Source organism: Thunnus thynnus, chromosome 5 (assembly GCF_963924715.1).
Source record: "Thunnus thynnus chromosome 5, fThuThy2.1, whole genome shotgun sequence".
Classification (NCBI taxonomy): Eukaryota; Metazoa; Chordata; class Actinopteri; order Scombriformes; family Scombridae; genus Thunnus; species Thunnus thynnus.
The window spans coordinates 12,014,008-12,026,553 of NC_089521.1; the positions used below are offsets into that span (position 1 = coordinate 12,014,008).

The 12,546-nt window shown below is 40.9% G+C and overlaps 1 protein-coding gene across 2 annotated transcripts in view; it reads left to right on the forward strand.

The window, feature by feature from the left end:
• Nucleotides 1-12,546, forward strand: part of osbpl5 (oxysterol binding protein-like 5) — a 51,854-nt gene that overhangs the window by 21,423 nt on the left and 17,885 nt on the right. The window lies entirely within an intron of this gene.

Here is a 12,546-nt window from a genome sequence, read left to right on the forward strand (position 1 = left end):
ACTCCGTACCGTAGCCTCTTTGATTTTCCTGTTTTAGCAAACAAATTCCTAAAAGTGTTCTTAACGACTGAATATGTTAAATATTACTCAGCATTAATCTACTCAGCACTGATAGACAATCTTGTGCACAGGTGTGTTTAAGCTATTGTTTTAATTAATTGTTGCTGAGGTGAATGTTACTTAATGTAACAATTAGGAGTGTAACAGTACGTGTATTCGTCCCGAACTGTACGGATATTATGGTTTGGTGCATGCAGTTGTATGAAGAATACGCTCCATGACTCAAACAATTACTGTCAAAATAGTTTATTAATCCACGAAGTCCAAAGTGCGGAACAATAAGTCTAGAGCATGAGTTCCACCTGGAATGTTTTGGCAGCGCACCACTTAGCTATAGCATGCTTATGGGTGTATGCTAGCCAACTTAGCCAAATTATCCTGGTTACCGTGGTTACCCTGTAGCGTCGCTGCCATCAGATTGACAAATGAGAGACCTATAACACTGACAGAGTGCAACACTATTATTAAAACATGCTCCGTTATCTCCATAGTGAAACAACACGGCGTCTCCCTGTCCCCCCTCCCCTCTCTGTGATGGTCGGGTTTTCACTCCACCTTTGAGTGAAGCTGTTCAGAACAATGATAAAAACATTTGATATCTGTGGTGGTCAGACAGCATGTCGACAGCACAGGAACCAGTTCTGAGTGAGAAAAACGTAGTTAAAAAGTATGAAAGTAAAAGTAGTGGTTTGATCCCTCTTACTGATAAATTTTTTTTTTTCATTATTTAATCAGGAAGTCCCTTGAGATCGAAATCTCTTTTGACCTGGTCAAGACAGCACATCAGTGACAGTTAAAATAGAGATAAAACACAACAGATAGAGAATATGAACATCAAACAAACAAGGAAGAGACTAAATCCAGCTCAAATAAGGCAGTTGCAATTCTTAGTTACATGGACTTTTAACATCGCATTTCTACTACTTTATATACAGTTAGAGAATAAATCTGCATAAAGCAGCTGTCAGCAGGTGTCCTGACTCCTTGCAAGAAACAGAAGAGTTGTTTTCCCTTTCCACTGCAGCACAACTAAACTGTTTCAGTAATAGTTACGACCAGCGAGCCATTGTTGGATGTTTACATTTTTCAAAATGAAGGACCAAAATATTTTCTACTTTACCGAAACCATACCGAACTGTGACCCTAGATGTGTACACTTACACCCCTGGTAACAATTAATCATGGTATTGATTGTAGGTGATATTACCTAGTCCTACTGTGTGGGTGTTTGACAGCTCAGACTTTGACTTTAGTCTTTTGTTTATTTTTCTCTAGATCCTCTGCTTTTGTATCCTGATTGTTTATTCATGATGTTCTGTAGCTTCAGTTTGGGCAGATAGGCACATTTTTTGCTCAGTTTCAGTACTATTTATAGATGCTGCACCACAGTTTAGCTGGCGATGCATTTGTCTTGCATTTATTTTGTATTTTTACGCTTATAGCTACAGTATTTTATTCATTTTCATATTTATTCAAATATGTAGTTAGTATTTAACAACCAACTCACGGACTGATGGGAAGATGGGAGCAGCATGTTAGTGTTGCCAAGCAAAGAGATGATTGAGGGATTCATGATAAACAGGAAAAATTGACAAATGACTAAATAAAATTTCATTTCAGAAAAGATGTAAGCCGTGATTCGGTCATATTTGGCAGCTGACCACTGATTAAATGAATTTCTGTGGAGTCTGTAATGGGGCTCCTGCCCTCTGCCTTCCACTGGACTGCTCTTTGCTTTAGCATCGTTAATTAAAGACATTTATCCGACACCTTGTCATCTATTATCTTTTGCTTAATGACCCTCCCTCTGTCCAGTCAGGGTAAGCAGCCTGCAGGTCTCTGCCGGCAGACATCTTCCTCCCATCCTCTCACACCTCGTGTGTCACCAGCAGACAGACCCTCACCACCACACTCACTCCCTTGAGGGCCACACTTCATAGCCTTTGCCGGCTTAATCAGATACAGGCTCATTTTCTCTTTCTCTTCCTATGCAACCTGCACAGCTTATTATTCCCTTTTCTGCCACAGAGGTTTTCAGCTCTATAAAAAGTCCTTGTCAAGAGATGTAACAAGGCTTTTAAATCGCTGCAGTGACTTGAAGTTGAGTGAGAGAAAGAATCTAATTTGCATCGCCCTTAGCTATATATAACTCAAGGTGCAATGCCATAAGTGAAATTGGCTGATACATTGCTTTTTATCACCTTGACCTTTTCAGATTTGGGAGTAGAAATGTAGGAATGGTATTTAGAGCTGAAAAGAAGGTCGATGTGGCAGTGGGCTGCCTTAGCTGGAAATAAGTTGTTGCTGTAACTCCGTTTTTTTGCCCCCCATGAAGAAATTGCTCTTTTGGCATATGAACACAATTATGCGTTACCAAGACATATATTCCATTTTCACTTTTATTTACCCATTGGTTTTCTCGTAGTGCCTCGTATTTTTCAGCAACATCTTGCAATGCTGTCAAACACGTACACAATGAAAGCTGGGGTTGACGTTGTAAATACAAAGTAAATTGCTGTTCACTCATTAGCTTCTTCCCAGTTGTAGTTTAGGATTAAGTGCTTTGCTGAAGGGCACTTTGTTAGAAAATTAAAAGGGCAGAGAGGAAGTTAGCTTTGGATCTGTCCTAGTCAGATTTTCCCAGCCAGGCAGGAGATTCAGATCATCAGCTTTGATGTTAACAACCCACTTTCCTTAGTCATGCTGCTTTGAGCTATCATTTTGAATGTCCCCTCTCCAGCATTGTCTTCTCAGCCCACTTCTTTTCTCACTAGTGATAGAAAGAGAATTTATTATGGTAAACCAGTCCAGCACATTGTGTTTAATACTGATTGAAAGTGTATTTATGTTTACAATAGAAATGAACGCACTTTCACTATTCAAGCAAGCATTTCTGTTAGTTGAGTTTCATATGGTATGAAAATGGATGGCAACAACTGACAACCTGAATGCTAGGAAAATATCCAAAAACCTAAAACTGTACAGCATGTATTTCAAAATGGAACATAGAAATATGGTATTATTAATGTAGTTAAAGAGAAAAAACCCCACTGGTGTAGTCCTATTTTAAGAATGCTTAATTTTCATTTTTGTAAGTTATAGGTTGTTTTTATAACAGGGTATCATAACTTAACTGTTTACTGTAATGCTAGATAAATAATAACATAAATATGTAATATTATAATTTCATTTGGTAAAGACATGGTCTATTTCATTTCTCTCATATTTACCCCCCAAAAAATCTTTATCTTTAATCTTTAGAGTAATCAGTAGAATAATTTGCTGCTTTACCATGTTTGTTGACCAGAAATTCCACAGTGTGTCTTTAATCCTCACAGCTTAGTTAGTCACTACAGGTCTGTGTCAGTGTGTGTTTGTGTCTGTGTGCATGCATGCACTGTATGTGGGAATCAGTGTGCAGGCTGATCTTCATGTAGCAAGTGCTGTTGGATCCGTGTCTGTATGTCTGTATATATCTGCTGAAAGGCGGAAGTTGTTAAAGTGGCACTGTACTAAGAGTGTCCCTAACGTTCAGAGAGAATGGACACCATGAAAATGAAAGCATTCAAGAAAGTATTTAGGTCCTCTGATACTTTACAGCCAGTGTCTGTGTGTTTATAGACATGTGCATGTGCACTTGTGTGTTGATGCATTTGTATGTAAACAAAGGGGCCATGCTTGGCACCACTGAAAGGCCTACTTCCATCAGCCTGGTTAGGCCTGCCTAAGGCTGGTTCTCACACAAAGCCACCCCTGGCCTGGATCCAACCATCTAGACAGTCAGCTGGCTTGGTCTGTTCTCCTGCTCTCTAATAAAAAGTCTTCTATGAAAACAAATGTGAACATGATTTGAAATGACAGTCTGAGGTCTTTCAAAATCAATGCTCAATAGTTCATTTTTGACTTTCTTCCAGATAGTGTTGCGACAGTTGTTCGTCATTTTAGAGATTGATATCTCAAAGTAAAGCAGGTCCATGTACAATAATGAGTCTGTGAGAAGAGGTGGCCTTTTTTTAGGATCGTATTGGATTCTGCTGTTGAAAGTTGGACCATATCAACAAACATATTTTCAGTTTTATTATAAAAGGCATACAGTGTGACTGCTTTATCAAAACAGTCAAGAATATAAACTTTGAAAATGTTTGGTGGGCGACAGGAGAGGCACAGGAGCACAGAGAGAGACATACTTGAAGAGATCTTTTTTGAAACCTGTTATTTGTTTTGGATTTGTGTTTCTGTTTCGATGTAGCCATATCCTCGGCATCTGCTTTCAGACATGTGTCGGTTAATCTTTGCACCTACTTATCACCCACAGCCTCAACCAGACTCTGTGCTCATTTCCCACCCCCTTGTAGGGATTTCTAGGTCTCATTTTCAGGCTATGTTTACCTTGCTCTTTCCCTTCTCCCTGACAGAAGCCTCTGTTTTCAGAAACTGTCTGTGTGTACCAAGGGAGGTTGTGTCTCCTTGCCAGTCTAACCTGAAGCACAGGGAACAGCTGACTAATCTTTAGCCCCTCTCCTTTCCTCTCAGTGCTCCACCAGATAAGCAAGACCTTGAAGAAAATTAGTAGGTGGTCATATAGCCTAATAGTTACATGCTCTATAATTGTTGACATTACTGCAGCATGAGGGAGGAGCATGCTTAGTAGAACAGGGTGGAGGTCTGGGGGGTGGAGAAGGTTTGCCATTGCCATGGACTACTGCAATCCCAAACAACGAAAGGGGGTTTCCTATTTTAAGTCAGATCAAATTGGAAGTCGGGCTGGAAGGCATTTTTCCATGTGAGTTCCTTAAAATATACCTGCACCCCCGGCAAGACCAAGAATAGATCAACTAAACCACACATCCTCCCACAGAGTGTCACAAAATTAGCTCATGTGTCTCCTTTTCTTTAACAGTAACAGTAGACCTAGTTGTGCTGTCTTTATCTCTCAGACAAGGAAGTTTATTCAGTAACAGCCTCTAAAGCTACTCGCTCCAAGTATTAATCTGGACTACGGTTATTTAACACAAGTTGGTGAAACTGAAACCATCTTGTGGACACTAACAACATTTCTATCTCCATAGTTGAGTCATAGTAGCTGTATTTATTTGCTGGGAGCGACCGTGGGCCAGTGTTAGTGTGTTATTGACTGAATGGAGTCATTTAACTAAATAGTGTGTTAGTGGGTGGCTTTGCTGATGTCTTGACCTGAATTTTTTTAAACTTATGTTTTAGTGTTTTTATGCTTAGTCTGGAAAACCAAGGGTCATCTTGTATTAAAAGATGAAAATAAAATCTGGTTTTACAGTAATCGTGTTGTTTGAGTTAGTTCATATATTACTCTTTTTTTATTATTATTATTTAAAGAGAATGTTTTTGCACCAATTGTTTTAATTTTTCCTCTCATTTTCATTGATGATAATGACTGTATTTAGAAAAGAATATAGTTACCATCTGCCTTTTCCTCAGTTTTCAGTTGTGTTTTAAGAATTTATGCCACACAGGAAGTGGCAATAGATGAGAAATTAAAAAATGTATCTGTTGCAGGAATAATCAAGCGGACGGACGTTGTATGAGAAACAATGTATGAGTCTGAGCAATCCTGCAGCAGCAGTAGAAGGAGAAGCGGTTGAAATGCACCGCACATGAGCAAATGGAAGAACAAATGTCTGCACATGTCTCTTGTCTCCCTTGTGTCTACCACATTAAAGCAGTCTGACTGCAATGTGGCAGTGTTCATTGTTGATGCACATATTATGCTAGGCAACAGTCTATTGGTGTATATCTAGGTCATATGGCCATCCATTAGTCCTGTCGTCACTGGAGACGGGGAGGGGTTAACAAGGTTGGGGGGGTGAAGGATAGATGAAGTGATGGAAGGATGGAGGGAGTGTCTGGATTTAATCTGTGCCATCATATTAGCAACAGCTTGCTTGATGCTGGCTGTCAGTATTGCAGTGCTCTCACACACAAGCTGAGCACGTACTGCAGAGCACACATGTAGACACACACGTACGCACGCACAGCAAAGTTTACTTGTCAAGGCCACGTTTATACTCGGCGGTCACTTAACTTTCACGCATGTACAGATGTTTGTGTGGGGAGCAACATTGTGATTCTGTGCTTTCTCTCAACATAATCTCCCTTTGACATTGAAGTAGTTCTTGAACCAAGACTTGTGCACTTTTCACCCTTCACCCATTTTTTTTTTTTTTGAATATGACCAAAATTCATGCTTAATAAAGATCTTTTGAATGGGCCACGAGTCAGGTTGAAAATTGGGGGTTGGTGTTGAGGATGTATATTTTCTCATTTTGATTAGGTATATTTCAAACATTTGTGTATATTTGTTCACTAGCAAGCATAGCAAGCTAGTTAAAGAGATGTAAGATTGTGAGCTACTGGTAAAGCATCAGAAAATCAGTCTATGAAGCCAAGGGGGGAGCCAGTGTGAAATTAGTTCAGTCAGCTGTGAAAATAACTGAACAAACATCTAGTTTTGGCTCATTTTATAGACTTGTTATACTTGAAATGTACTATTTTTTTGACATTCAGCTGTATTTAATTAGTGAAATATATTCTGACTGTGTGTGTGTGTGTGTGTGTGTGTGTGTGTGTGTGTGTGTGTGTGTGTGTGTGTCTATGGCATGAGACTTGAGGGGAATGGGCAGCAGGGACAGAGGGTGAAGGGCCAACATGAGTACCCTATTTACATGAGTAACTCCATATGACATTTATCACCTTAAATAGCAATACTGTTGACAGGTTTGGTGTCAGAGTATAATTTAGGTTTACTGGACACTGTGTAAACCAAAAAAGTAACCACACTTTCAGTGTGAACTTACTGGAAAAAAGCTCAGGACACTGCTGTCCACACTGAAACTGCTCCTTTCCTCTTCAAGTCTCTTACGTTGTACTTGAGAGAAGTGGGATGGACACAGCGTGCGTTCTTAGTTGTAATCTGTGTTTCAAGATAGCCAGAATCATAATTTATTGATATTATTTATATGATATTTATGTTGTTATTCATATTGACACATTTTTCAGTTTCTTTTGTCAGAGAGTATCAATATAGAAATGTGATTTGAGTGCAGCCCTGGTATGCTAACAGTCCACCGTAGCTCCTGCAGTGCTTCATGGAGACGGCTAATCTTGTCACCGTTTTATCTGAACATTATCATAAATAGAAGGAAATAACAACACTTTGACAGAGAAAGTTGAAGACAACACAAAGTTTGTGTCATAACATTACCGCCGCAGAGTGCCTGACTGCGTCGGGTTTTGGTAAAAGCTTCCCTTTTCCCTTCCACATGCGGAAGCATTAGATCGTCTCCAGATTTATCTACTGGGATTGTTTTCTAAATAAACAGCTTTTGGGTGTGAAAAACTTCTGCTCAGAGTGGAAGGAAGACCATAATGGACAGGAAAAGCCACATTTTCAAATTTAGCTGCGTTGGTGTATAAATAGACTTTGTCTTACTGTTTAAGCCCAGCATGATACCATCCTCCGTTCAGGTCCAATTTGGTGTTTATGTGTCTTTGTGTATTGAGTAAATGAAGTAAACTCAGTCAGATTGTCATACAGTGTTTTTGAGTAGAATTTAGGTGTGGATTGGGTTAATCTGAAATTGCTTTGCTATAAAAGTCTATTCTACTGATCCTAAAGCTGCGAAAAGCTTCAGGGCTTCATTGAACTAAGATAAAACAAATACTTTTTCCCCCAGTACAGCCATGGTTACTATCAGCCAGTACATCTATACTCCAGCCATGTGTTTCCCACAGAGAGATTTATGCTAGTTAGATCAGTCAAGCATATTACCAAAATACAGGTTTGAACATGTCAACATGTTCCCTTCCAGACATCACCCTCTACTCTCCCTCCCTCCTCCTCCCCGTTGGTGTAATGATTACTAAAAAGGAGCATGCCCCATGTGACAATGCTGTTACCTCGACAAGGTAACTGTGGGTCAGACACTTTTGCCGTTATTGTTTTATCTGTCCTTCTACTCATAGTTCAAGGTTAATGTGTGACATAGGAATGTGTGTTATTGACTGGCCCAGTGCTGCTACTTAGCTGTTATCTTTTCCACGAGATGTTCATATCATTGGGTAAATATTAGCTGAGCTACTATGTAGCATGACTGTGGTGGATGAAGTTAATGTTAGCCTATCCTTGTGAACTTAAAGAACTGTGTACAGTGAGCGGGGAAAGTCAGCACCATCACATGCTGTTTTTCAGTGTTAATGAGGTCATTCAAAGGGTAGAATGACCGCTTAGAGGACACAAAATAGTGCTGAAATTTCTACATAGATTCTCATTGGATATGTTGCGCTCACATTTTCTCCTTTTTCAATATATTAAACTAATGTGACATAAAAGACCTTATATTTCACTCACCGTGAAAAACTTTCTCTTCTAATGTTTCTGCTAGTTTCAGTAGTATATTCTTCATTTCTGGCTTGTTATCTGTTTATCCGGGCCACACTGATATTGGTCCCACACTGATATGTATATATGAGTCCTTTTGATGTTGATGCCAAGTTATGTTTCCCCTCACAGTGGCACCTTCTCTGTTACACACACTGCATGTTCTCTTACTTCTGTAAAGGCCAACACTGCACTCCTTAACCTTGGAGGTTAGCCAAAGTTTATATCAGGACATGAAAACACCTCAGTGTGTTTTCATGTAGTTTTAAATGTGCACTAGCATCTTAAACATTGAATGTGTTCATATTCATGTCAGTGTGGCAAGCTGAAAAACAGACATTTTTATGAAGAAGTTGCAGCGTGTCAGTTGAAATCATATCATCACTTTAATCTGTTGACCCACAGTAACTAGATGCAGATGCACCCAGTGTAGATTTAGTGTCACAGGTAGAGCAGCAGAAGTGCAGAGTGTTTCTTGGACCTCCCACAGACTGAAGCAACAGGAGTTAATAATTTGGTTTTGTATAATATTACCGTTGCTGTTGGAACTCTTCAGCATTGAACATTTTCCAGCCAGCCAGCATTTTGCTATGAAAGGCAGACTGATGCACGCACAAACCGATATTTATCTGCTTTGCTTTTTCTTTCAAACATCAATATTTTTCCACCACCTCTGATGTAGTTAGGCTGTTACTCAAGTGCCACTGCTGGTGTGTAGGTGTGTTTGTGTGTTTATGAGTAATGCGCACTCAATGCGGCCCGCTCTGCCACTGCTGCTGGGATTGGCTAGTTGGAGAGGAGCATTTTCTCTCTCTTTTGGCGCTGCATCGTGTGCATGTCTAATCCTCCCTTGAGTCAGCAGCAACAAGGCAGGCACATGCACATGGTCACGTATGCACATCCACATACTCATTTTTTACAATTGCGTCATTCTACAAACACACACTATTGGCATGTCCTCTATATATGCTCAACTGACAGACGGACTCCCAACACAAATACATTAAGCATGCGTGGACGCCACACCCACGCTCAGTCTAGACTGCGTAATGCGCTCATACACACAGTAGTCAGTCTTTTTTTTCCCCCCCAACGAATCCCACCCTGCAGCTGTGAAGACCAGCTGTGATTGGTTTGTCCTGTCGGTCTGCATGTCTGCCCACAACATCTTGACCCACCCCAGGGCTTGTACTGTAAGTGGTATTAATTCTGTGTGTGTGTGTGTGTGTGTGTGTGTGTGTGTGTGCGTGCGCACGTGCATGTGTGTGTATTTCCAGCCATGTACAGTTTGCCAGCCCATTATGTTTACCGTTGTGTAACGCCAAAGCTTCTGCACTGTACTGCACATGCACACATGCACTGCAGCAATGGAATGCTATTTATAGACCTGCCCCACAAGGACAAATAAGGCTCCTTTTTTGGAAGAATAAATTTACCTTTTCTCTCTCGTATCTCAGTCATTCATAGCTGGCTCTTTAAAAAGGACAAAGGAACAGAGGGCAGGAGGAAGAAAAGAACAGGATGTATTGCAAGATCAGAAATAAGAAGGGAGTAAGGAGGGTGAGAGAATGAGTCACAGAGGGAGAGTAGAAAACGAAGGAAGCAGGGAGTGGTGTTACGGGTATACGGATGTGTGATGGGGCTTGTGTATATTTAATATGTACATGTATGTACTTGAAGAAGGAAGGTGCAGTTTATTAACCACCAAGACTCCTCCAACACTGTGTGTGGTTTCCAATTTCCAGTTTAGGCCACAGTTTATAACGAACTCTGATAAGGGTGGGAAATTAGCACCAGCCACCAGCCAAATGCTGGTAAAATATTAAAGTGGCTGGTAGATTTCAGACACAAAATAATGGTTTACTGTTGAGAAGCTGGTGAATTTGAACATTTATCTGTCAGTGGGTGGTAGATGTTCACATTTTTAAAAGTTCATTTTCTACCCTGACTTCAATACAGGTAGTATGTGGACTTTTGACATTCTTCACTTGAATCGCAACTGCAGCTGAATAGTGTGGGAGGGTAAAATGATGAATCAGTCTGTGAAAAACATTCTGTGAATGAATTTTATGTAACATGCTGTTCTTGGATGTTTATAATTTAGGGCTTGTAGGCGAGACTGCTCTGTAGGCTGGAAGTCAGAGGGTCTTACTGTATGTGTTTGTGCACTGAGAGAAAATGAATGGGATTATATTGATCTAAGCAGAGCACAGTGTGGCAGTCCAGACAGACCCAGGTGGTAACAGCTACGCTCCATTAACCTCAGTGTTTTACCGTCAGTTCCGATTTGCTCTGATCAGCTCACCACACGTTTGAATGAGCATAATGATCTGTCTGGAAACAGCCGTGACCCTCAGCAGTTGTTAATAACATCTATCCACTAAAGGAAGGAATCTCTGTCTGTGTGTGCGTGTTTGTATGTCCTTCGTGTATCTCTTGAACCGTTCATCCGATCAATTCCACACTTGGCGGGTGCATTACTGGGGAACAAAGGGAGTGCAGTGACGAATTTGGTGCAATTTGGACATACAGCACAAATAATATTAATAAACCTAAACTCTGAATAAACAAGCTATCAGCCACGCCACTCTGCAGTGGCGGGGAGGGGCTTCTGGGCTCTACGACTATGTCGTGATCAGAGCTGTACAACCTCGCCATGAGAGGAGGGAAGGACGTCTCTTTTCATTTGATAACGTTAAAAGTTCAGCTTTGTAATGGGTTTCCCAACTCATTTTAAAAAAGACGAGAGAAAGAGAGAGAGAGGGAGGGCAAGCGAGCTGAGCGCATGAGCAAGCGACAGAGAGACAGCAGTGGAACGTGTGAATGACAGAAATACGTAATTTTCTGATTGTTTCACGGCGGTTACGTTCAAATAAAGAACCAAACTCTCAACAGGTAATTTACAGTGGAGACAGACGCTCTTTTGGTGCAATTTGGACACGCAACATGTTTTTAATGTTCATAAACTGTGAATAAACAAGCAAACAGCGAGCCGTTCAGCTCCCTATCTGAGTACAGCGGGGCTGTTTGATATAAACACCGTCACATCACAGCAGGGTGGAGCTTCTGGGCTCTGACTTGCTAAGCGGGACAAAGACACGTGCCCCGCTCAGTTAAACTGCTGGAGAGAGAGGAACGAGCACACACAGGAGAAAAAAAAACAGAGCCGAAGGCAGTAAAACTAGCCAATAGGAGCACAGACATGTTTGATTGGCAGCACAATCAACTAATGGAAGGCCATAAACTGCCTCTACAGTTCAACCTCAGTTTAGTCTCACTGGTGAAATCTCTGTCTGGATTAAAACCATCAAATTTATTGAATCCTTATCGTTTTTAATTGATACATATATATGTGGTTCTTAAGAAATAATAAGCAATCGGCCGGTTTCAAACAGGCATGTTTTGAACGGGTACGGCACTACTACTATGAATAGTGCACAACTTGTCAATAGTCACAGAGCTCGGTAGAGGAGAACAGAAGGCAGAAGAAGAGACTGAATAGGCTGAGAGGAAACAAGTGCTACGTCATTGCGTCTCCGGGGATCAAAGAAGAAAAACATCTCTGTCATTAAGAACACACAGATTCACAGAAGACTAAAAATCTTGACACAGGTCTGTCTACCCCCTGTTTGTGCAGACATGCATACAATATGTGTGTGGTTGCTTTTATGTGTGTGTGTGCTTGTTGCAGTTTCTTTTATGTGGGCATGGTGGTCTAAAAATATGACTCATCCACTCACTGCTGTAAATTAAGAACAGCAGCACAATGACAGCATGGAGCTGCAGAGTCACAGCTTGATCCTGCACTCATCTGCTGTAGCTGCATTTGCCCTCACATGTGCTAAGATGTGCATCTCAGTAGACGGGATCCTTGTGGATATTAGTTGAATGACTAAAGAAACAGCATTACTTTCGGGTGCAGCGATATGTGGATTGAAGCCTGTTGATGCAAGCAGACAGGGAGGATAGCGGCGTAGCGGTGGTGGGGCGTCGTCTTGGACAGTGGTTCTCTGTGGACAGAGTGGCCGAATATGGGCGGAGACGCTATTTGTCATATACACTGACAATGTGCA